Source organism: Microtus ochrogaster, chromosome 5 (genome assembly GCF_000317375.1).
Source record: "Microtus ochrogaster isolate Prairie Vole_2 chromosome 5, MicOch1.0, whole genome shotgun sequence".
Lineage (NCBI taxonomy): Eukaryota > Metazoa > Chordata > Mammalia > Rodentia > Cricetidae > Microtus > Microtus ochrogaster.
In genome coordinates this window covers 41,249,968-41,272,491 of record NC_022012.1, presented here as the reverse complement: position 1 = coordinate 41,272,491, position 22,524 = coordinate 41,249,968, and positions in this window count along the sequence as shown.

The window sequence follows — 22,524 nt, the reverse complement described above, 5'->3', positions numbered from 1 at the left end:
GACAGACAGACACACACACACACACACACACACACACACACACACAGAGAGAGAGAGAGAGAGAGAGAGAGACACACACACACAGAGACACAGAGACAGAGAGAGACACACAGAGAGAGCAAATGCGTATCTATGACACAGAATTTCCACCCATCCCTATGCTGTAGGCCATGTATTATCCCTACCTAGCAGCTAAAGAAACTGAAGCACAGAACAACAAAATGGACAGAGCCAATCAGAGACAACAAGATGTCTTACTAGGATGCTATGCTCAAGCCTTAGTCTGTTTAGAATTGCCATTTTCCTTTGCTTTTTATCTAATGCCACAATTTTTCCAGCTAGTAGACTCTTGAGCTTGCTAGTTTTATGCCAATTTGACATAAGCTAGAGTCATTTTGGAAGAGGGAACCTCAATTGAAAAAATTGGCAGGCCTATGGGGTCATTTTCTTGATTAATGATTCGTGTGGGAGGGGCCATCCCAATATGGGTGGTTCCATTTCTGAGCAGTTGTTGCTGGATGCTATAAGAAAATAGGCTGAGCAAGCTAGAAGGAACAAGCCAGTAGGTAGCACCCCTATGGGACCTTTGCCTCAGTTCCTGCCTCCAAGTTCCTGCCTTGCTTGAATTCTTGCCCTGATTTCCTCTAGTGATGGGCTGTTATCTGCAAGTATGAGATTGAATAACCCCTTTGCTCCCCAAGTTGCTTCTGGTCTTTTTTTTTTTTTATCACTTCAGTAGAAAACCTAACTGAGACATTCCTACAATCTTAAAGTGTTTCTTTCCGTGTTCCTTTTCCCGCAGATTGTTGTCTAGTCTTGTGGATTTGTCACAGTTTCAATCGTCTAGCTTCTCCTCCACCACCCCGTTTTGTTCCATTCCCTGCTTTTACTTACCTCTCAGCAGCGTCCTGAATTGGCCTCCTTGTGCTATGCTCCATTCTTATGAACTTTTAAGGAGGCAGTTAGAGTGGCCTACAGCAAGAGCAGCATTTGGTAGAAGTCCAGTGGAAAGCAAGGAAGCAAAGCCTGGAGACGTTTGGGGAAATTGCAGTCAGGCAGAAGAAACAGCAGTACCTTTCCCAAGGTACCATTCTACCTGGAAAGTTCAGGAAGCAACAAGAGCCTCAGGTGCAGCTCCATCGCCTTCCACTGGATTTCCTAGCCCTTGGGATTGTCCCTGATTCTACTGCATTACCTCCAAGGATGCTCTTGCCTTGCCCCTGCTTTGTCTACTCTTTCTGCTAGGCATGGCAGCTGGGTGCTCCCCCCATCTCTGTGGTTGGCAGTGTCCCTGCCAGACCCATGTTCAACTTCATTCACCCGAGTGTCCAGAGAGCTCTCTAGCTTTCTGGAAAATGAATATCTTTCTGTCCAGACTTTTCAGTTCCATCTGGGCTGTGTATGCCCTTGATAGTCCCTTGGAGGTGGAGCTCTAAAACTTGGAATCCACCTTGGGCTTTGTGCACAGCACAGTCACTGTCGGTTCTGGGGAGAGAGAGGCTCATGAAATTTAGCCTCTGCCTGGGAGGATGAAGTGGTCATGGGAAGAAAGGCACGGTGATGCAGAAGTTCAGTTTAGAGGTCGGTGAGGAGCTGGGGTATTCATGTGGAGTTCACAGAGCTAAGGAAGGAGGGTTCTCTAGTCTGTTGTCCCTTTCCCAGCTTGCAGTGTGGAGTAATGCGCCGTGCACTCAGTAATGTCTCCGAGAATGTTTATTTGATTTGGTATCTCCTCAGTGGCTCTTGTGTTCAAAGATATCTAAAAATATTTGAATGATTTAACACAACTTAACGTGTATTTCTATCAGGTGCTTTTGCATGTTCCATTGTGAGCTAATGGCTCATTGTTGACATATCACTCTGAAAATGTTCTCAAGGTGATTGATGTATTGCATGTGTAGATTTTGAACTCCTAAAGGATTTCTCTATTCTATTCTTTTATCCTCCAGAGAACAGGAAACTATCAATCTAAATCCTGTCCATATATATATATATATATATATATATATATATATATATATATATATCAGAGGAAGGGAGCCAGCATTCACTCCACCCTCTCATCAAAGAATGGACCAGTTTTAACATAAAAATTCTTCCTTGTGAAATAGAAGGCTAGAGAGATAATTAAATATTATTCTGTCAGATCTCTTGAAAATCAACATGTAGATGATTGTCATCACTTATCTGTGACCCTGGATAGGCCCATGGAAGCCTCTTAAGTCTAGTTTCTTTGAGTATATAACCACTCTTTAAGGCTGAGGTGATAATACATTGAGGCAATGTGAGTTATACTGGCTACCCAGAACTTGGCACAGAACCAGCATGAAATGGCAGACGGCCTTGTGGCTGACTCTATACTCATTGGACTAGGTCTCTAAGACAAAACTAGTTAGAACAATTTACTCATTTTTTTTTACTAAAAAGAATAGGTAGGTAATGTGATTCACACAATCTCAGCACTGGAGTGGCCAAGGCAGAAAGATTGCTATGAGTTCAAGAACAGCCAGGGATGTTTCAAACCAACCTGGAGACAGAGTGAGACCCTGTCTCAAATAGATAACTCAAACAAAACCATAATGCAGTAATGATACCCCCACATAAAAGATTTTTGAGCAGTGTTAGGAGGCATAGGACAGGGATGAGTGGGGAATGTGAAGGCAGATTTGGAGGCTTCTGTGGAGGACATGATGAGTCTTCTGAGATTTGGAGAATAAATTATCTAAGAACAATGAAAAAGACAAAGTAGAAGAAGATATTCTGGAACAAAAGAAATGACTGGTTTTCAACAAATTTGCCATCTAATGTAACATGAGATATTTAGATTAAAGTGTGGATCAGAAGGTCCACTTGAAGAGCGGAAGAAGGGAGAATATGAGCAAGGAAGTCAAGACCATGAGGGGTGCACCCACTGAGACAGTTTGCCTGAGCTAGTGGGAGCTCACCAACTCCACCTGAACTGGGAATGAATGAACATGGGATCAAATTAGTCCATCTGAATGAAGTTGACAGCTGGGGCAGACTGAGGGGCCAATGACAATGGCACTGGGATTTGTCTCTACTGCATGTACTGGCTTTTTTTGGATCCTATTCTCTTTGGATGTATACCTTGCTCAACCTGGATGTAGTGGGGAGGGCCTTGGACTTCCCACAGGGCAGGGTGCCCTGCCCTCTCTTAAGATTGGAGGGGGGACGAAGGGGAGGATGTATGGAGGGAGTGGGAGGGGAATGGGAGGAGAGGAAGTGGGAACTTGGATTGGTATTTTTTCTAAAGTAATAAAATAAAATAATAAAAATGTGGATCAGATTAAGCAACAGAGGAAAATGAAGATATTTCTTTCTTGAAGATGTTCAGCTAAGGGATGGGTATAGCAGATGAGGTTTGGCTCTGCACTGATGCAGTGGATGGATTCAGGGAGGAAAGCTGGAACAGAAATAGTCAACTCAGTAGCCTTTCAACCTAAAAAATACCCAGTATACCTTGCTCTCTAACAGAAAACCTTCACTGAACTCTAAAATATAAAGCAGTGTTTCTTCAGAGAGAACAGTCCTATTCCAATGTCCTTGCAGATGGGCACCAGAGAAATCCCCACTTATACTACCGCAGCCCTTAGGGGCCTTTGATACATTCTTTGTATTCATGGAGTCCTTAGGAACCAGAAGACCCGCGTAAGAGGCCAGAGGTTGCTGGCCAGAGAGTGGAATGAATTTTCTCAAGGTCCTTAAGCTAGTTCTGCAGTAGAACCTCTTCTGGACCAATGCATTTCCCTGTATTGTTTTCTTGGGCTTCCTCAAGTGTCTCCTAACATGAGGTTGTCTGGTCTTCTTTCTACTTGGGTGGACCTTGTAATTTCCCATTAGTGTCTGTCTTTATCCCAGCTGGACAGAAAATCAGATCATTTGGAAGTTTGGGGGACAATACTTTTCCTTAGAAGACTGGGCTTCTGATTCAGTCTCCCACGGACTGGGCCCCTTTCTTCCAGCAGACCGAGTCTACCTGTTTGCAAGGTCTCCAGTGCTAATGGTCCACACTGTCAGATAACAGTCTACACAGCTGGCATTAAGCATGGACTCCCCAGCCCTGGGGCCCTGCTGCTGATTTCCTGTTCCAGATTCTTCTCTCCTTTGTAAGTATATCCCTTAGGGAACATCATCCATGGCTGAACCACAGTGCTTTCATCCACGGGAACTATAAACTGTCTTGTGCTGTCTTTAACACTCAGTTTCCCCCTATGAAGCCCATCCCTGCACCACACCTAACCCCACTACAGTGTTTTCCTTTTTCAGTTTTGACCTCTGCCTTTAGGGTACACTTTCTTGTCTTTCTAGTTGGCATTTTAAGTAGCTACCAGAGATGGCATCAGTTTATGTATTTGGTGCCTTTTACTGGATTTCAAGCTCTAAAAGAGCAGGGTTTGATGCTTTTGTTTCTATTTCTGACTACTCAACCCTGGACTCCAAGAGCAGTGTTTGCCACAGGGTGAGTGTTGAATATTGTTGGGTGAAAGCAGCAGTCACACTGATTAGGAACACAGGCTCCAGCTTCCTTCCTGTCTGTCTTCTGGCTTCCTTCCTGTCAGGTTCTGGCTTCCTGTCAGGCTCCAAGCTTCCTTCCTGTCAGACTCTTTGCTCCCTTCCTGTAAGAATCCAGGTTTTCTTCCTGCCAGGTTCTAGCTTTTCTTCCTGTAGGGCTCCTGGATTTTTTCCTGCTAGAGTCTAGCCTTCATCCTTGTCAGTCTCCAGCCTTCCTTCCTGTTTCTGTTTCTCAGGGCTCCTAAAGACTACACATGTGAGATCTGGCATGGAAGTCCAGATTTGACATGTTTGTTTCTTTTCACATTGCTTTCCTCTCATTTCTTACTGAACCACCTAAGCAGGCAGTATGTTTAAGAGTGCCTTCCTTCCCAGCATCACTTAGCGGAAGAAAAATATTTATTAAGGTTTGATGTTGGCAATACATCAAAATCCAATAATCATACCGCAGTGCAAATGCATTGAAGGGTGTGAGACCCATAACGTAAAACATGTAATCTGCACATCAGGATCACAAAGGCGAATCTATAATTTCACTTGATTTATTTTCTTAAAATGTGACAATCCCACATGTTGCTTGAAATGATGGAAGTTGGGGCAAACAGAAGTGCGGGAGATTTATGAGGCTTGTCAGCCAAGTCTTGGGGATCCCTCCTCCGTGCCTGAAAGATAGGCCTGAGTAATTTCCCCTTTTACTGCAGCAATATCTCGTCTGCATTCACCAGAAAGACCCCCGACCTGTAAACATATTAGCAGGCGTGTTCTCTTTATGAGTGTGTAAATTTCCCCACAGTGTGTGCCTCCAGGGTCTCGAGGCTCTGTTTATTGGTGTGAGTAGCCTGTGTGTGAGAAAGTGCTCCAGTGTGATAGAGATTTATGCCAAGTGGTGGACAACCTGGAAGAGTCCTTGTTTTTGTGTTTTTAAAATAATAACAGACATTTTCTTTAAATAAAGAAATAGTTCATTTCTTTAAATGAGATAACACATGGTGACTTTCAAGACAGGCATGGTATGGTTTGTCAGAGTGGACAGATTCAAACTTACCAGAGTTGTCCAAAAGGGTCTTCATGCCTGGGAGAGGCATTGCTTCCTTGCTACTGTGCTTGCCCGTGTCTACCTCTCCTGGGCTCACCCTGTCATCTTTCCCACAGTCTTCCCTTTACAAACTATGATGAAGTGAACTTGTATTTAGGGCAGAGTTCTTCAGAGTTGGCCCCTACCCTGATATCTCCAATGTTGCCAGTCTGATACTGATAGGTACCCTGCTCTTAAGGATAACAGCACCTCTGGTTGTTGGAAGCCATCTCTATGGTGAGGTGTAAGAATCTCACGGACCATCTAACAGATAGGTATGTATGTAGTTCTCAGAGTTTTCCAGAGACTCCAAGAGGTCAGTGAGGGAGTAAGTGTTTAACATGGGATTTAATCCTAGGGCTTGTGGTTCCAAAGTCTGTGTTCCTTCTACGTCACAGTGTTAGGAACACTAGGTTTGCTGTTAGCTCTACTCTTAGCCCTACCCTGCCTAGCCTGTTGCTCTAAGATCATGTTTATAGGGTCCCTGAACTGACATTTCTGTCCTGACCTTCCCCATATTTTGAGTACCCATGGGGAACGACAAACTGGGTCTCACACACCTCCTTCAAGATTGAATTCCATGTCGTTAAGCCCCCATGTTCTCTCCTTCAGTGGGCTTGCATCTACTTCCAGTACCCACTCAGTCCTCCTCCTAGGGTCTATCATTCCTAGCCCTAGATTTGAGGCTAGACAAAAGTACAGTTTTGAATGTGGGGTGGATGAGTGGAGCTTAAACGAGAGATATGGGGTATTCCATGTACCTATACAGGGCTACTTCTCGGGTATGAGGGCACCAAGTGTTAGAAGAGAAGATGATGGGTCCCCATCTGGTACCCACCCCTATATCCTTGCTGCAGGGTCGCAGATGCTGCAGCTACTGTTTGTGTCTTTAGTATGTTCCTCTGCACAGCTGCTGTGATGCATCTGTATGCAACTGGAAGAATCTAGCATGCAGGAAAATTCTCAGTTTGTACCCAGGACCAGAGGCTCTGACTAACTTGTTTTAGCCCATCTTGTCAGAACAGGATAGCACCTCATCTCTCCCACAGTCTTCCCTTTACAAACTAGGAAGAAGTGGACTTGTATTTAGGGTAGAGCTCTTTAGAGCTGGCCCCTGCCCTGATGGCTCCAGTGTTGCCAGTCTGACAGTGAGTCCCAGAGACATGGATGAGAGACTTCTGGGAATCTTGCTTCACAAGCTGGCGCACAAAATCTGCCACTCAGATCATAGGAAAGGGTAGCCGCAGAAGGGATGCTTTCTGTAGGAACTGGACTTCACCGCTTCTCACTGAGTGTCTCTTTCACTGTCCCGTTTAAGGTCCCCAGAATCTGAGCTCTCACTTGGTAATAGAAAGAGATTGCTTAAGCACATTATATGGAGTTACAGTCAGGTTTAACTCAGGTGGCTACATCCTTCCTTCGGACTTGTACCTCTCTAATTCTCCAGGTAGACTGCCTCAGCAGACTAGTTTCTGTAAGAGCAATTATTAGGGGCTGGGGATATGGCTCAGCAGTTAAGAGCACTGACAGCTCTTTCAGAGGACCTGGACTCAATTCCCAGAACCCACATAGTTTATGACCATCTGTAACTCCAGTTCCAGGGCACCCAGCACCCACGGCAAAACACCAATAAAAAAAAATTATCTTTGAAAGGGGGCATGCTGCAAGAAGCTTAGTGGTGAATGTAGGTTGTACACATATGTAAAAATCAAATTGTACACTTATAATGTAATTCAGAAAAGTTTAGGTAAAATGTACCTCTATATGAAAAGTTCAAATAATGAGATTTCTATGAATATGCTAAAAATCCATGAAACTGAAAAGAAAACTGATTTTTAGAAACAATTTTAGCATATATTTATTATATAAGGTGATTGGTTTAATAACATTTTTGTTGAAGTGTAGTGTGTACTTTGAACAAATTCACCACATAGCACTCATTTCTGTCCCCCATGATTCCCATCTATCTCCTTGGTGTATGTGTGTGTGTGTGTGTGTGTGTGTGTGTGTGTATGTGTGAAGGTTCCATGTGTGATAGAAATGAAATATCTGTGTGTCTTAGTCTGACTTATTTTGCTAAGTAAGATGGTCTCCAGTACCATCTGTTTACCTGCAGATGACGTAGTTTCACTCTTCTGTGTGGCTGACTGCAACCCCGTTGTATACACATACTGCACTTTCTTTGGGCATTCCTCTGTTGGTGGACACGTAGGCTGATTGCAGTTAGGCTATGGTGAATGATGCGGCACTAAACGCAGATGTGCAGGTATCTGTGGTGCGGGGACTTGGATTCCTGTGGAATAGCCCCAGGAGTGGGCTACCTGGATCACACAGCGGTTCTGTTTTCAGTTGTTGAAGAACCTTCCACATTGATTCTTACAATGGCTGTGCTAGTTCGTATGCTACCAACAGGGACTAAAGGTCCCTTTCCTGCCTCCTGCATCATGTGGTCCCTGTATTTTGTTTCCTTTGGCAGCCTTTCAATGGGAGGAAGTGGGCTCTCAGTACAGTTTTGATTTATAGTTCCTTGATAATCACAGATATTAAACAAAGTTTTCATTCATCTACTGGCTGTTAGTGCTTTATTTTTGAAAACTGTTCATTTTATTTGCCAATTTATTGATTGGATTGTTTTGGTGTTTTTTTTTCTTTTAGCTATTTTTATATTTCAGTCACAAATCCTATGTCCAATGTAAAATTCCCCTCCCTGTTCTCTAGGCTGTCTCCTCACTCTGTCAGTTCTTTCCTTTGCTATGCAGAAGTTTTGAAATTTTGCACCCTTTCACTTTTTCCATCTGTTGTTATCATTTCTTGAGCTTTTAGAGCCATTTTAGAAAGTCCTTGTTTATGCCTATGTCTTGAAATGCTTCTCCCATGTCATCCTCTAGTAGGCTAAGAGGTCCAGGCTTTGCATTTTGAATTGATTTTAATTCAGGGTGAGAGATATGGATCTAGTCTCATTATTCGATCTGTAGATAGGTAGTTTTCCCAGCACTATTTTTTTTTTTGAAATGGCTGTCTCTTTTCTCCGATCTATATTGTTGATGTTATTGCCAAAATTCAGGTGGCAGTAGCTATGTGGGTTTATTCCTGACCTTCAATTATATTCTATGCCTACGTGTCTGTTTTTTGTGACTGTATCAAGCTGTTTCTGTCACTATGGTTCTGTGGTATAATTGGAAGTCAGGTATGGTTGGGCTAATTGATTTCTTTATTGTTTTTAATGACTCCAGCCACTTTCAAAATCAATCTCATACCATTTTTTTCACTGAGCATGTATGTATGATTTCTTACATTTTATATAAGCTTTAAATATTTATTTCCAAGCCCTTTTTGGTTAGAAATCATGACATCTGAAATACAGCAGAAGAAATTATAGGTGCCCAGTCTGAAAAGAAAGACATGACAGAATAAAGATGTCAATGGTGACTTTAAACACAAAGCGGTACCATATGGGAAGACTGTATGTATGTGACCCCAGAGAAGCAACCCAGAGCTAGCAGGTAAACAGTTAAGCTTACCATAGCAGTAATCTACATGGAATAAAAGAATATCAAGTGCCTGATCAGAGATCTGCTGTGTTCGGGGAACAGGTCATGCAGTGGCTTATGATGGGCCTCAAGCTCATGTGTGGGCTGTCCTGAAACTCTCTATGTAGACCAGACTGGCCTTGAACTCAGAGATCTGCCTGCCTCTGCCTCCTCAGTGCTGGGATTAAAGGTGTGTGCCACCACAGCCTGACTGTTATTTTATTTCATATAGAGATTAAGATCTCTGTATTTTAATATCGACTATCAGTTATACTATAAAGTTAGGAAACAGATTTTAGATAGTTTTCCTTTTTAATATGGTATAGGAACATAATAAATGAATGTCTAAAATGACTTTTATGATTGTAGAACTTATTTTTATTTACTAAGGAGAACTCAGAAGCTGCTGTAAAGTATGATAGTTAACATAAAAATCACCCATAAGCCCATTAGCCAAGGGTAACTACTGATAAACATACCTATGTATTTTCTTACTGTCATCAATACTTTTTTTTCTCATGAAAGCAAGTCTATTTTCTGATGGGAAATTTGTACTTTTCAAACTTACAAGTATATGATAATAGCTCAATGGGCCCCTGGGAAGTCACAGCTTTGTCCAGAACCTCTTTCTGTTAGGAGGTTCTCTGAGACTAGGAGACTGGAGGGGCTGTGAAATCGCAACAGGCCATTCCAGGTGCGGTGGCCAAGGATCACCCAAGAAGGTGTCCTTTGCATGGGTTTTCTGTCTTTCAGCTCTAAGATATCACTTGTGGTCAGTAGTTCTTCTCTTGTCCCCTACAACATCCGGGAGTTCTCCTTAGAGAGGATTGAGGTGGTTAGAGGTATACCTGTGTGCATGTGTGCTTGTGTGTGTGTGTGTGTGTGTGTGTGTGTGTGTGTGTTTCGTTCTACCTCACACACTGAGAGCTTGGCAAGTCCAGGAAAGAGGCAGCTGATTATTTTTAGCCCCTTGTGCATAACAAAAGAATGCTAATGCTCAGTGTCTTTATGAAAGCTCTCGAGTTCATCAGCTTTGCAAAGAAGTGAAATTAAATCAAGATTTAATTGGGATATGCATGTTTTATTCATGCTACTAACCACAGGAGAAGCCAGCAAGCTGAAGGTAAAAAAGAGGGAGAAAAAAATCTTTTGAAAAGTTGTTTCTCTCTGATTAAATAGAGATAGTTTCCAACTTCAAAGGGAGCAGGCCTTTAATGTATTTTAAATGCTCAACTAGGCTTAGCCTGGCCAGCTCTGCTATGGTTGGGCAACATAAACCAGGGAAGCCCTGTCTCACACTTCACATCCTAGGTTCCAAGACCAGGTCTGCAGCTCCCAATCCTATCTTCTGTGCTTCAGTATGGAGCATTGAAACAATGTTCTCGGACTCTGGCGAGGAATGGGTACAGGCTGGAATACGTGTAGCCATCCTGTGAAATCTGAGTCCTCTATCTTACCACAAGCTGAAGGAGCAATACTTTCTCCTTCATGAGGGATTTCTCCCTTGGAAAGGGACACTTATTGAGTATCCAGAAAACTATGTTAGATACAAAGATAAAGTGTGCCCTGCCCTAGCTTCATATACCTAACAGGTTAGGACAAGAAATCAAAGACCTGAATGACATGGGAAACAGAGAGCAATAAGCCAAGGTCCCTGGGAAAGTTTAAGATACTCTGAGAGACCAAAAGAAGAAACAAGGCGAAGGGAGACAAAGCAAACCTAGGAGAGAGGATGGGAGAATGTCTATAATTTCTGAAAATGTAAATTCCTGCCAGTGTTCCAAGCAGGGAAGCCTGAAGATCAACTGGTGTGTGTGGGGGAGGCTGTCTGGTTGGCTGTGTCTGTGGTGTATGCACAGGTTATGGGAAAGTATGCAGTAGAGATTGGAACAAGGGCACAGAGAGCTTTAGACTTAGGTTGAACATGGTGTGCATTTTGGAGGCTGAATAAAGATAAAGGTTGATAAAGTGTCCTGGTTAGTTTTAACTATCAACTTGACACAACCTAGCACCACCTGGGAAGATAGTCTTCATGAAGAATTGCCTGTATCAGGTTGGCCTGGTGGTATGTCTGTCAGGCATTGTTCCAAATGTTAGTTAATAGAGGAAGACACAGCTTTTGGGGGCGGCATCATTCCCTAGGCAGGGGCTTCTGAACAATGTAAGAGAAGAGAAAGCTGTCTGAGAGCAAACAGGCAAGCAGACCTGCCGGCACTTGTTTCTCTCTGATCTTGACTGTGGATGTGATGAAATTAGATGCTTGAGTTTCCACCTCGACTCCGCTCTGCCCCCAGTGATGGTCTATAACATGGAATTGTAAGTTGAATAAACTCTTTCTCCCCTAAGCTGCTTTCGGTCAGGACGTTTATCATAGCATCAGAAACAAAACTATAAAATGAAGGAGAAAAGACTGTTGGTAGTCATAAATTTAGAATACCTTAGTATTGGAAAATACTTTCAACCTCTTTGGTACAGGAATTGCTTCCCCATGGCACAGCCCCTCTTGTGGCCATGCCATACACTGGTTTTACCCCGGCACCCTTCTTCTGAGCTGTATGGAAGCTTGCAGTGCTTGAAAAAAGAAATCAGCGCTCACTTCAGATTCTAGCTATCTGACTTATCTTTCGCATCACTCTTAAATAATCCAGACCTCAAAAATATCCCTGTGAGGTTAATGGGACAGTGCATAGAACTCTTTAAAAAACTTTCTATTTATTCTTTGTTTCTTTCACATCATGGCTCCCGATCCCACCCATCTCCCCCAAAATGAAACAAAATAAAATTTAATAGAAAAAAAAAGGAAGAAGGGGGAAAATCTGGTCATGGAAGCTGCAGTAGGACACAGTGAGTCATCCCCTTATCTTTACAGTTTTACGTGCAGGCATTCACCACAAAGAACCATTGGTCTGATTCAAGGCCCCTGGTCTCTGCTACAGTAGTGTCCCTGGGCCCTCCCTGGGACCCTTCCTGGACATCCTGTTGCTGCCCTGTCACGTAGAGATCCTACAGCCCTGGGCTCACAGCACTGACATCCCCCTGCCCCACTCCATGCTTCAGGAGATCACAGATGGGGTAGATGTTGGGGTGGGTCAACCCATAACCGTGGTTCTGGGCCTGAGCAGTTGCTGGGTTGGTCAGCCCATGGGCTCTCTCCTGTCTTCACCACCAGGGTGAGCTCTCCAGCATTACCCTGGCTAGTTTACCCCTTGCAGCTATGAGCAAGGGGCAAAGCCTCCAGCTTTCAAGTATTCGGGGTCAGTTCTCCTACACCTCCAGTGTGTTGCCCAGGCCAGGGATAGGGGCTGCTTTCCCAAGTGCTGCAGCTGATGAGGGGCAGGAATAGCTCTCCTGCTCTTATGACCTCAGGGCCAACTCTACCAACCTGCCTCAGACATTGATGAGGGGAGGGCATTTCCCACCAGCCCATGCTGCCATATGGCAGATGGGTGGTGTGGGAAGTCCTTCTGTGTTGCTATTATTAGTTAATGAATAAAGAATCTGTCTTGGGCCTGGCAGGGCAGAATAGAGCTAGGCAGAAACTAAACTGAATGCTGGGAGAAAGAAGGCAGAATCAGGAGACACCATGGAGCTGCCAGAGGAGAAAGACACAAGCTATCAGCTGGAACCTTGCCAGTAGGCCACAAGCCTCATGGTAAAATATAAAATAATACAAATGGGTTAATTTAATATGTAAGAGCTTATTAGGAATATGCTAGAGTCATTGGCCAAGCAGTGTTTTGAATAATATGGTTTCTGTGTGATTATTTTAGTTCTGAGCAGCCGGGAATGAACGAGCAGTTTCTCCTGCAACAGATGTGGGGTCCTAGATCTCTTACACTCACATTCTCGGGATTGGCTCACATGTGCCCGACAGCGGGGTCAGCTCCTAGGTGCTGCCCAGAGAATGTTGCAGCTGGTAAGCAAGCCACCTCCGTCACCAGCTGGAGGCAGTAGGGCTGAAGGGGAAGGGCATCTTTCCCTTGCTCCCACCACCACACTGGCAACAAGGGAGGTGGTACCAACTATGCCCCTCCCACACCTTCAGAGCTGGCTCATGGCGACCCTGTCTACAGGATAAACTTTGCTGCACTGCCTTGATAAGGCACAGGACCCATTTTGCAGTGGGTGAGGAGTTGGGTCAGGTCCCTGCTGCAGGTGACGCGGGGTAACTGGAGGAGGGAATCTTTAGCTCACCCACGAGACCACATGGCATATGAGTGGGGTGCGACCCGCTTTCCCATTCTCACACCCTCAGGGCAAGCTCACTGATGTCCCTAGGAACAGGGTCAGTGCTACTGTGCTGCCCAGATGATGTGTAGGATCCTCTCTCCTGAGTGACTCTGCCAGTGAAGGGCGGGACCAATTCTCCCAGTGTTGCAGCCGGTGAGGGGCGGGACTATCTAGCTATAGCCCTATCCTCTCTGCCTTTGGTGGTATCAGGATCTAGGAATAACAACTGAGATCATGGCTTTGTCAGAGCCTGAACCCAGACAGAAGCCTAGGCCCAGACATCACCACAGCCCTGAGTGGCGTGAAGCCACCCACCTCAGCCCACTCCTCATCTCTTCCACCTCTTCAGATACGCCTCTGTTCACAGGACATGAATCGTTCTGTCTGTCTGTCTCTCTCTCTCCCATATCACACCATATACTTACCATAGTAATGCCCATCTGCCTGGTCAAGGTGTTGGGCAGGCCAGTATTTTCTTCTGCAAGCCTCGGGCAGAGTGCCCCAGGCGTGTGTGTGTGTGTGTGTGTGTGTGTGTGTGTGTGTGTCTGTGCGCGCGCGCGTGCGTTTGTGTGTGTGTGTCTCCTTGTCCCACTTAGACCATCACAGCCCTGGGCAGTACCATGCTTCCTCTTCACAAAAGATCATAATAATGCCCGACTGCCTGGAGGGCTCCTGATTGGTGTGGAGGTGGGGCTGGCGTCCCCTCACAGGCCTGGGCTCTGCATATAACTTTCATAAACTCAATTTCTCAGGGGAAGGGAGGACCCAGCCACATTTGTGTTTGAATCGCTGATTAGAATCTGGCAATTTTGGAGAGTTTCAATGACATAAATCCAGACCCAGAATTATCCTGTGCGGTCTCTAGTCCCCTTTAAAACAGCCGCTTATTGCCCACCTCTGTACCTGACGTGACACCCTTTCACCCCTCTAACGCTAAGCATGTCATCAGAAGGCATCTGAGACTTCCAGAACTTTCCCTAGCTTTATGGGAACCTGCCTCCCTGCTGTCTGCAGCCATACATGCAGTAGATACATTGTTTTATGACTGGCATTTGTTCTGTGGCTACCAGTGGTTCATTATAACCACCTGCAATGTGCAACCTGTCCTTCTGATCCAGCCTGAATGTGTGTTCCCAGGCTATGATCACTCCATTTGGCTCAGAACAAATGCTTTCATTCCACGATCACTCACATTTGACTCGGTGGTTAAGAGCACTGGCTGTCTTCCAGAAGACCCAGGTTCAAGTCCCAGCATCTCCACGGAGGCTCCAAACCTCCAGTTACAAAGGACCTACCACCCTCTTTGACCTCTGTGGGCGCTGCACACACATGTTGCACAAACATACATGCAGGCAAACTCCCATAAACACATAAAAATAGAATAATGAAGTAAAACTAGCAGGCAACACAGAGAAACCCTGCCACGAAACCAATAAATAAACAAATAAATCCCTACATCTATCAATAAACATGATCCAGCTTGAAAAGAATAAAAAACATATTATAAAATAAAGTAGATTTACAACTTTTTCTTCTAGTTTTTTTGCTTGTTTGTTTTTGTGGCTGGTAGTTTCCCAGTCAGGGCTACAGTACACCTTGAGTTAATTTTTGCATATAAGTTTAAAATTCCTTTTTGTCATAAACATATCATTATTTTAGCACCATTCGTTGACGTGATTGCTCTTCATTTGTCTTTTCTTTCTTGAATTGTCTTTGTACTTTAAGAAAGTCTCCCTGACAGTGTGTGTGTGCGTGTGTGTGTGTGTGATTTTAGAGTCTTTACTATGTTCCATTGGTCTTGTCAACCTATTGTCTACCCTATATTTTTCCATGTGATATTTATGATCAGCTTCTTTGTATCTCCAGCAGAACAGCAGAAGACCTTTGGGGTTTAAAAATAGGGAATACGTTGAATCTACTTGAATGCAATTTTGAATATTGATCTGGGATACTGCAGCATCCAAAAACTCACAGATCAATTACACGTTCTTCGGTTCTACTCAGCTATCTGCATGGGCAAATGCACTGTAAACAAAGACTGTTCTAATGCTTCTGTAGCAATCTGGATGCTTTTTACTTCTTTTCCTTTTTCTTGCCTTATTGAACAGGCTAGAAATCTTTTGATGGACGAAGGCAATGTGAGCATGCAGACTTACTGGACTAGCCTTTCATTATATTGAAAGATCTTTAAAGATGCCCTTTAGCCACTTGAAAAATGTATTTTTAAATTGGCTACTTTCTAAGAGTTGTTTTAAAGTAGAAATGAATGTTACATTAATAACATGTTTTTATGGACCTATTTAAATAAGCAGATAAATTTTGTTTTTATTATATGTATTTATTTGGTATGGTGTATGTCAGCATGCACGTAGAGGTCAGAGTTCAGCCTGCAGGAGTCGGTTCTCTACACCATGTGAGTGCTTGGAACTGAACTCAGGTTGTTAGGCTTGGCAACAAGTTCCTTAACCAGCTAAGTCATCTTGCCAGTCATTTAAAAAATTTTAATTACATTTTTTTAGCAGATGGTTTTAGTTTGTGAATTCTTGATTCCTTTAAAAATATTAAATTAACTGCACTTATGAGATAAATCTCATTTGGCTGGGGTAAACTATTGATTTGACGGCTACAATGTTGTTGACAGCATTGCATCTATGTTTAGAGAGAAACCATTCTGTGGTTTTCATTCCTTGTGCTTTTGCTTTGTTTTCATACCATGCTATTGAGCTTTTTAGGATGAGTTATGAAGTGTGCCTTCCTGTTTATTTTTTTTTTCTGAAAGTTTGGATATAATTCAGTTATGTCTCCTTCAATGTATGTCAGAACACACATGCAGACATTTGGGCTAGAGTTTGCTTTGTTGGAAGAATGTTATTTACAAATTCAGTTTATTTTCATAGATAAAGGATTGTTCAGATTATTTCTTGGATAAAATTCGAGAGTCTAACTTTTGAAGGATCTTGTGTTTTTGCCATCAAATTTACTAGCATAACATTGTTACCAATAGTCCCCTTTAATGTCTATAGACTCTGTAGTGATGTCACTTTTTCAAAGCTCATGTGACATGAGTTTTCTTACGTGCAAGTTGGCAACTTGTGTCTTCTGTGGTAAGCCTGTTCTTATCAAATTAATCATTCCTATCTGTTATATATGAAATTAATACAAATGATTTATCACCTGTTACATAAATTAAAGATGCTGTTTCATTGTTTTTAAAATATTTATATTTGATCAATTTTGACAATCTTGACTTTTTTTTCCCTTTTTAAAGGTTTCTTAAAATTAATCCTGAGGTCATAGACTGGAGAATTCCCTTCTTTTCTTACACAGTCCTTTACTTGGGCTAATTTGCCTGTAGGCATCACTGCTCTCAACTTTGATATATTTTGTTTTAATTTAGTTCAGAATGCTTTGATGTTTTCTCTTTTTTCTTCTTTGACTCACTGACCATTGAGAAGTATGTTATCTAGTTTATTAATATTTGATAATTTCTTAAATATTTTTCTTTGGTTGAATTCTAATTTACTTCCAATTTGTTCAAAGATCATACATAGTATAACTTGAATTATTTAAAATTTCCAGATGTGTGTTTTGGCACGTGATTTATCCTGACAAATATGCTTTGGACATCTGGGGAGGATGTGTATTCTTCTCCTGTTGAGTGGGTACCCTATTTCTATCAGGTTACGTTGCTGGATGCTCTTATTCAAGTCTTCTGTATCATTGCTGGTTTTCTGTTACTTGTTTTATTAAGTGTTAAGGGAAGGCCAAGTGTTCTTCTGGGTATGACTATTTCTCATCTCAGTTATATTCATCTTTGCCTCATGTATTTTAACATTCTATTGGGTGCATAAATATTTAGTGTTGGTATGTCCTATTGATAAATTGATCCCTTAATCATTATGACATAGAGGGCTTTAACTGCAGCCATAGCTAGTCTTTCCTACGAAATCTGTGTTGTCTGGTACTGATACAAGCACATTAATTTTTTTTTGACTAGTTTTGGCAAAATATGTCTCTTTATCTTTAAAGTAAATTTTGCTATTCATTGATGATAGAAAAATGTTAAGAAAATTAGGAATAGAAAGAACTTTAGCACTGCAAAGTGTATTTACACAAACCCAGCACTCTGGCAGATTTCCTTTCCTTTCCTTTTTTTTCCCATTGGGAATCAAATCCAAAGCTTCACATGTGCTGGGTAAGTACTTTTCCATCACTATTTGCATTTGGGATGTTGTCATAGGGTCCCGCGTGTCCCAGGTTAGCCTCAAACTCAGTCTTAGTCAAGGATGACCCTGAACTCCTGGTTCTCCTGCCTCTGTCTGCTGACTGCTAGGATTCTAGGGGTGTGCCGTGATCGCCGGCCAAAAGCTTCCTTCTTAACAGAAGGACTATGATCCAGAGTCTTACTACTCATACTTCTATCAAGTCAGCATTGTCCTAGAGATTTGGCCAGCACAGAAAGGACTCTTCCTTCTCATTCAAAAAAATATTAAAAATGGAAAACAAGTGATGACTTAAAAGTGATATATCTGTCAGTATGGAAAATTCAAAATGATTCCACAGATACATTTTTAAACTTAATAAGAGATTTTAAACAGGTTTGCTGGATAAAAAACAAATATAAAAAGTGTGAATATTTGTATCATCATATAAACATTTACTGTAAAACTGTGATAAATCAGTATTATATTGGTGCAGCTATAATATCATAGAGCAACTGTAATAGAATAGCAAACCAAGCAATAGACTCTTGATACAATACAGAGGTGAGCCCCACAGAGCATTGGAGAAAAGACAGACTTTTCAAAAACTGTGCCAAGACAATTTGATATCCATATGGGAAAAAAAGAAATTAGATTTTTGTCTCACATCATACAGCAGAATCAATTTCAGATGGATTAAAGACCTGATTGTGAAGTCAAAATTATATTGCTTTCTGGAATTTCAGTTCCAGAGCACGCTGGTGAAGATTCAGTTTCCCCTGCTCCTGCTCTCTTAAATATAACTAAATACTCAATAGTTGTTAAAGAGATATGATGAGGACTCTGAAAACTGGAAAAAAGGGGCAAAATAGATACAGACCTTAGGACTTGGGAAATGAGATATGAGAATGGACTGGATCTTTTTTTCTCTCATATACCCCAGCACAGGGAATTGGAGAGCCTTATCAAGAACAAGCACACACACAGAAGTAACAACAAGAACAAAGGAAACCTTCTTTCTAGCCAACAGACCAGGGGAAAGGGATCAGTAACAGGGATCTAGTGGGGAAACTCAGACCTTTGCTCTACTTGGGGACACTGGTATTAATATCATCTGTTGTCAATGGAGCTAGTGATGATGAAGATCCAGCTATGTCAATCCCTGCTCTATGACCTGACGGGAAAAAAAAGATGATCTGCTTGTTGTGCTGTTGCTCTCATTGTCATCAACATCATCATCGTCAGCAGCAGCAGCAGCAGCAGCAAGAAAGCCCTAGGGAAGGTGAATGCTTCGCTCTATGGTTAACTCTGGGAGATCTGCCAACAGGGCTCCAAGGCAGTGCATCACAGAAACACCTGAGTATTAATATTTCTGCAGCACTGCTCACAATAGCAAAATTTGGAACCTCCCTAGATGTCCAACAGCAGAGAAATGGATAAAGACAATGTAGTTTATATACACTATGGATTTTTTTCATCCATAAAGAAGAAGTTATAGCATTTGTGTGAAAATGGGTGGAACTGGAGATAATCATATGAAGGAAAAAGCAAGTTTCAGAAAGACAAATATCATTACCTTTTCATTTGTGCTTTCTATATTTTATAGAAATTTATAAAGTCATATATATATATATATATATATATATATATATATATATATATTACTTGGAAGTAGAAGCAGAGCTCCTTAGAGGAACAAAGGGGACTAAGAAGAAAGGAAGGAATGGGAAAATGGGGTTGAAGATGCTCAACATACAGTGTCTACTTACACACACACACACACACACACACACACACACGACTTGAAAGTGGAAGTGAAGCTCCTTAGGGGAGCAAAGGGGGCTAAGAAGAAAAGAAGGGATGGGAAAAATGGAAGAACAGAATGTTGCCAGCTGCCATTGGGTGCTGGAATCACAGATATTTTCTCCTAGACCTTTTCCAGTGTTTCAGTTCTGTTTTCAATGCAGCTCTGGTTGGCCTGGAACATGCGTATGTAGACCAGGCTTGCCCTGAACTTACATCAGTCCTCTGCCTCTCAAGTGTTGAGATTATAGGTCTGTGACATTATACGCAGCAGTTTTCAGTTCTTTATTGATCATGCAGTTCCTTTACTAATGAGAAATAAGAGGTAACAACAACAACAACAACATCACTTTGTTGAAATATTTAAATATCTTAGTTTGGTACTCCAAAGTCAATGTTAAAATATATATTTATCAAGTACAATGGGAACTTGGGTATTCTGCACTCATAAAGCACATGCCCGAGGTCCTGGCTTGCATCCCAATACTGACCCTCCCAGGGGTCAGAAAAGTATTCCGGCACTATATTATCCGCAATCTCTAAACAAAGGTTCTAGTCTAGGCACCAACCTTACACAATACCGTACTGAAAGGACCAAGAACGTCTGAGCTGCCCTTTGCAGTGGTCTATTCACTGTCTCAGGCACAGGAGTGGCACGCTCCCCTTTGCACCGCTGATATATAACAATGCTGAGAGAATTTCACTGACTATATTCGAATTACTGCAAACAGCAACTTGTTTTTTAATCTATGTATAGTTGGGAATTTTGAAGAAGAAATTTTATTCCTTGTTATAAAAATGAATTGGGGTGAGAACTGGACTGGAAACTGCAATAAAGTAGTATGGGCTAGCAATGTAAATATATGGCAAATGAAAAAAAAAAGAAAAATGGATTGAAGATGCTCAACATACAATGTCTACTTACATAAGAACTTACAAAAAACTGGCAAACTCCAAAGAAACCACAGTAAAATTTAAGAAAAGGAAACCCTAGACCCAACCCCCAAACCCCTGCTCCACAAACAGACTCAAATGGTTACCCATGGCCTATGCAGTTCTTAGTTATCCAAGCCCCAACAATGCTGTTGAGCCATTGCTGGGCAATTCCACATATCCACAGCAGAAACAATGAACCTTCTTCTACTCAGCAGCCAAGGTAGTCCTGGGCCAAGCGTTTCTCCTCCACTCTTCACCAAAGCTCGACCAGCAGCAGGGCTGCAGAAGTAACTTCCACACTGCTGAGGGCTCTAGTAGGCATTGCACAAATTGCCACACAGCACTGAAGTCCAGAATAGGTCAAATAACGCTGTGGGGGTTCCGAACACTCTAGTTTCATTAGAGTTAGAGACACAGAAGCAAAGCAAAAGTGACATGCTAACCTGAAAGGGGCAGCTTTCTACTCAAGTAGATTTAGGTAGGACCATGAACTCTCCCTATAACCAAAATGTCCAGGCTACAATAAAAGGCACCCTCCCTCCTATTCAGACCCTGAAATTCACAGCTAGAAAGAGAAAAAGATGCTGATGCTGAGAGAGACCAGATGTGGGAAATAACCGACTAGAATTTCAAAGTATCTCTTATGAAATGCTCCAATAATCAATTACAAATTCTCTTGAAATAATGAAAAGATAGAATGCCTCAGAGAAGAGATAGAAGTTATAAAGAAGAACCAAGCAGAAATTATAGAGCTCAAAAAATACAATAACTTAAATAAAAAAAACTTGCTGGATGAAATTAACAGTAGAGTGGGGCTGGCATTGCCTAGGATCCATGAAGTTGAAGAGAAATCAATGGAATGTATTCAGTCTGAATCACAGACAGAAAATAGACTGCAGAAATGAATAGTTCCCGCATTTACAGAACAAATATCTGGCATTCACACTGGAGGCCTGGAATGGAGAACAGCTGAAAACTTTATAAATTAGTGAAAGACAGATCTATAGATCTGAAAACCAACGAACCACAAATGGGATAAACCCAAAGAAACCCACACCAAGAGACATAATTAAATGTCTGAAAACTAATCTAAAAGGGGGGAGGGAACCCTTAAAAACAGCCAAAGAGAATTAAAATATGCTCTATTAAAAAAAAAAACAGAGTAACAGATGATTTTTTTTATCTGAAACCACATGCCTAAAATGAAAATCATCTTTCCCCAGTTCTAAAAAGATTACAAGTGTCAGCCCTGAATATTGGTGAAAGACATGGAAATTAAAAAGAATTCCTTGAGATATTAAGGGGGAATAAAGAAACTGCCACATGCAAGAAGACCAAGAGTTTGCTGGTCGACGACCTATCTGTAAGAAAGAAAGGACATACTTCAGACAGAAGAAAATAATAACAGAAGGCTTGGGTCTCCAGGAAAAACGAATATGATCGGTGAAGATGAAAGTGATGACACCAGGCGTCACCCATGATGCCTCTGCTCATATTTCACAGTTGAATCAATCATGAAAGCTAGCAACATCTACTGTGGTACCCAGTGGACATAGGGAGCAAGAAGACTGTATTTTTCAAAATTGAGGAGGGCTAAGGGATTTACATGGAATGGAGATTCGGCGTGTGAAGTAGGCACCAGGAGATCCTGATATCTCCTTATCTTTCTGTCTACCTGTCATTTGTCTATCCAAGCCGTCCACTCACCCATCTCTAGAGTAATACCTATAGCAACTAGTATGAATTACCCACTTAGAATGCTGCTTCTAAAACACTTAAAATTTCAGCTGACCCACACTAAGATAGAGGAAGCGAAACGGAGGAGAGGTAGAAACAGAGGGAACAGGCAGAAAGGAGAAAGATGACAGACTTAACCCTCAAAGTATCAATAATTGTGTTTGTTAATTTTAAGGTCTTCCTCCCTCGCTCTCTCCCTCTTTCCCTCCTTCCTTTCCTATGTTTCTCTATGTGTGTGCATGCAGGTGCGGGCACATGCATACCAGGGCCCACATACCATACAAGGAGGCCAGAATACAGCCTGAAGTGGTTAGCTTTCTCTTTCCACCATGTAGGTTCCAGGGAGAAAATTCAGGTCATTAGGTTTGGCTGCAGGGACCTTTAGTTGCCAGCCCTGCATTTAAGTTCTAAATTTAATTCCTTTTTGCTGTGCAGGTGTATAGTGTGTGTGTGTGTGTGTGTGTGTGTGTGTGTGTGT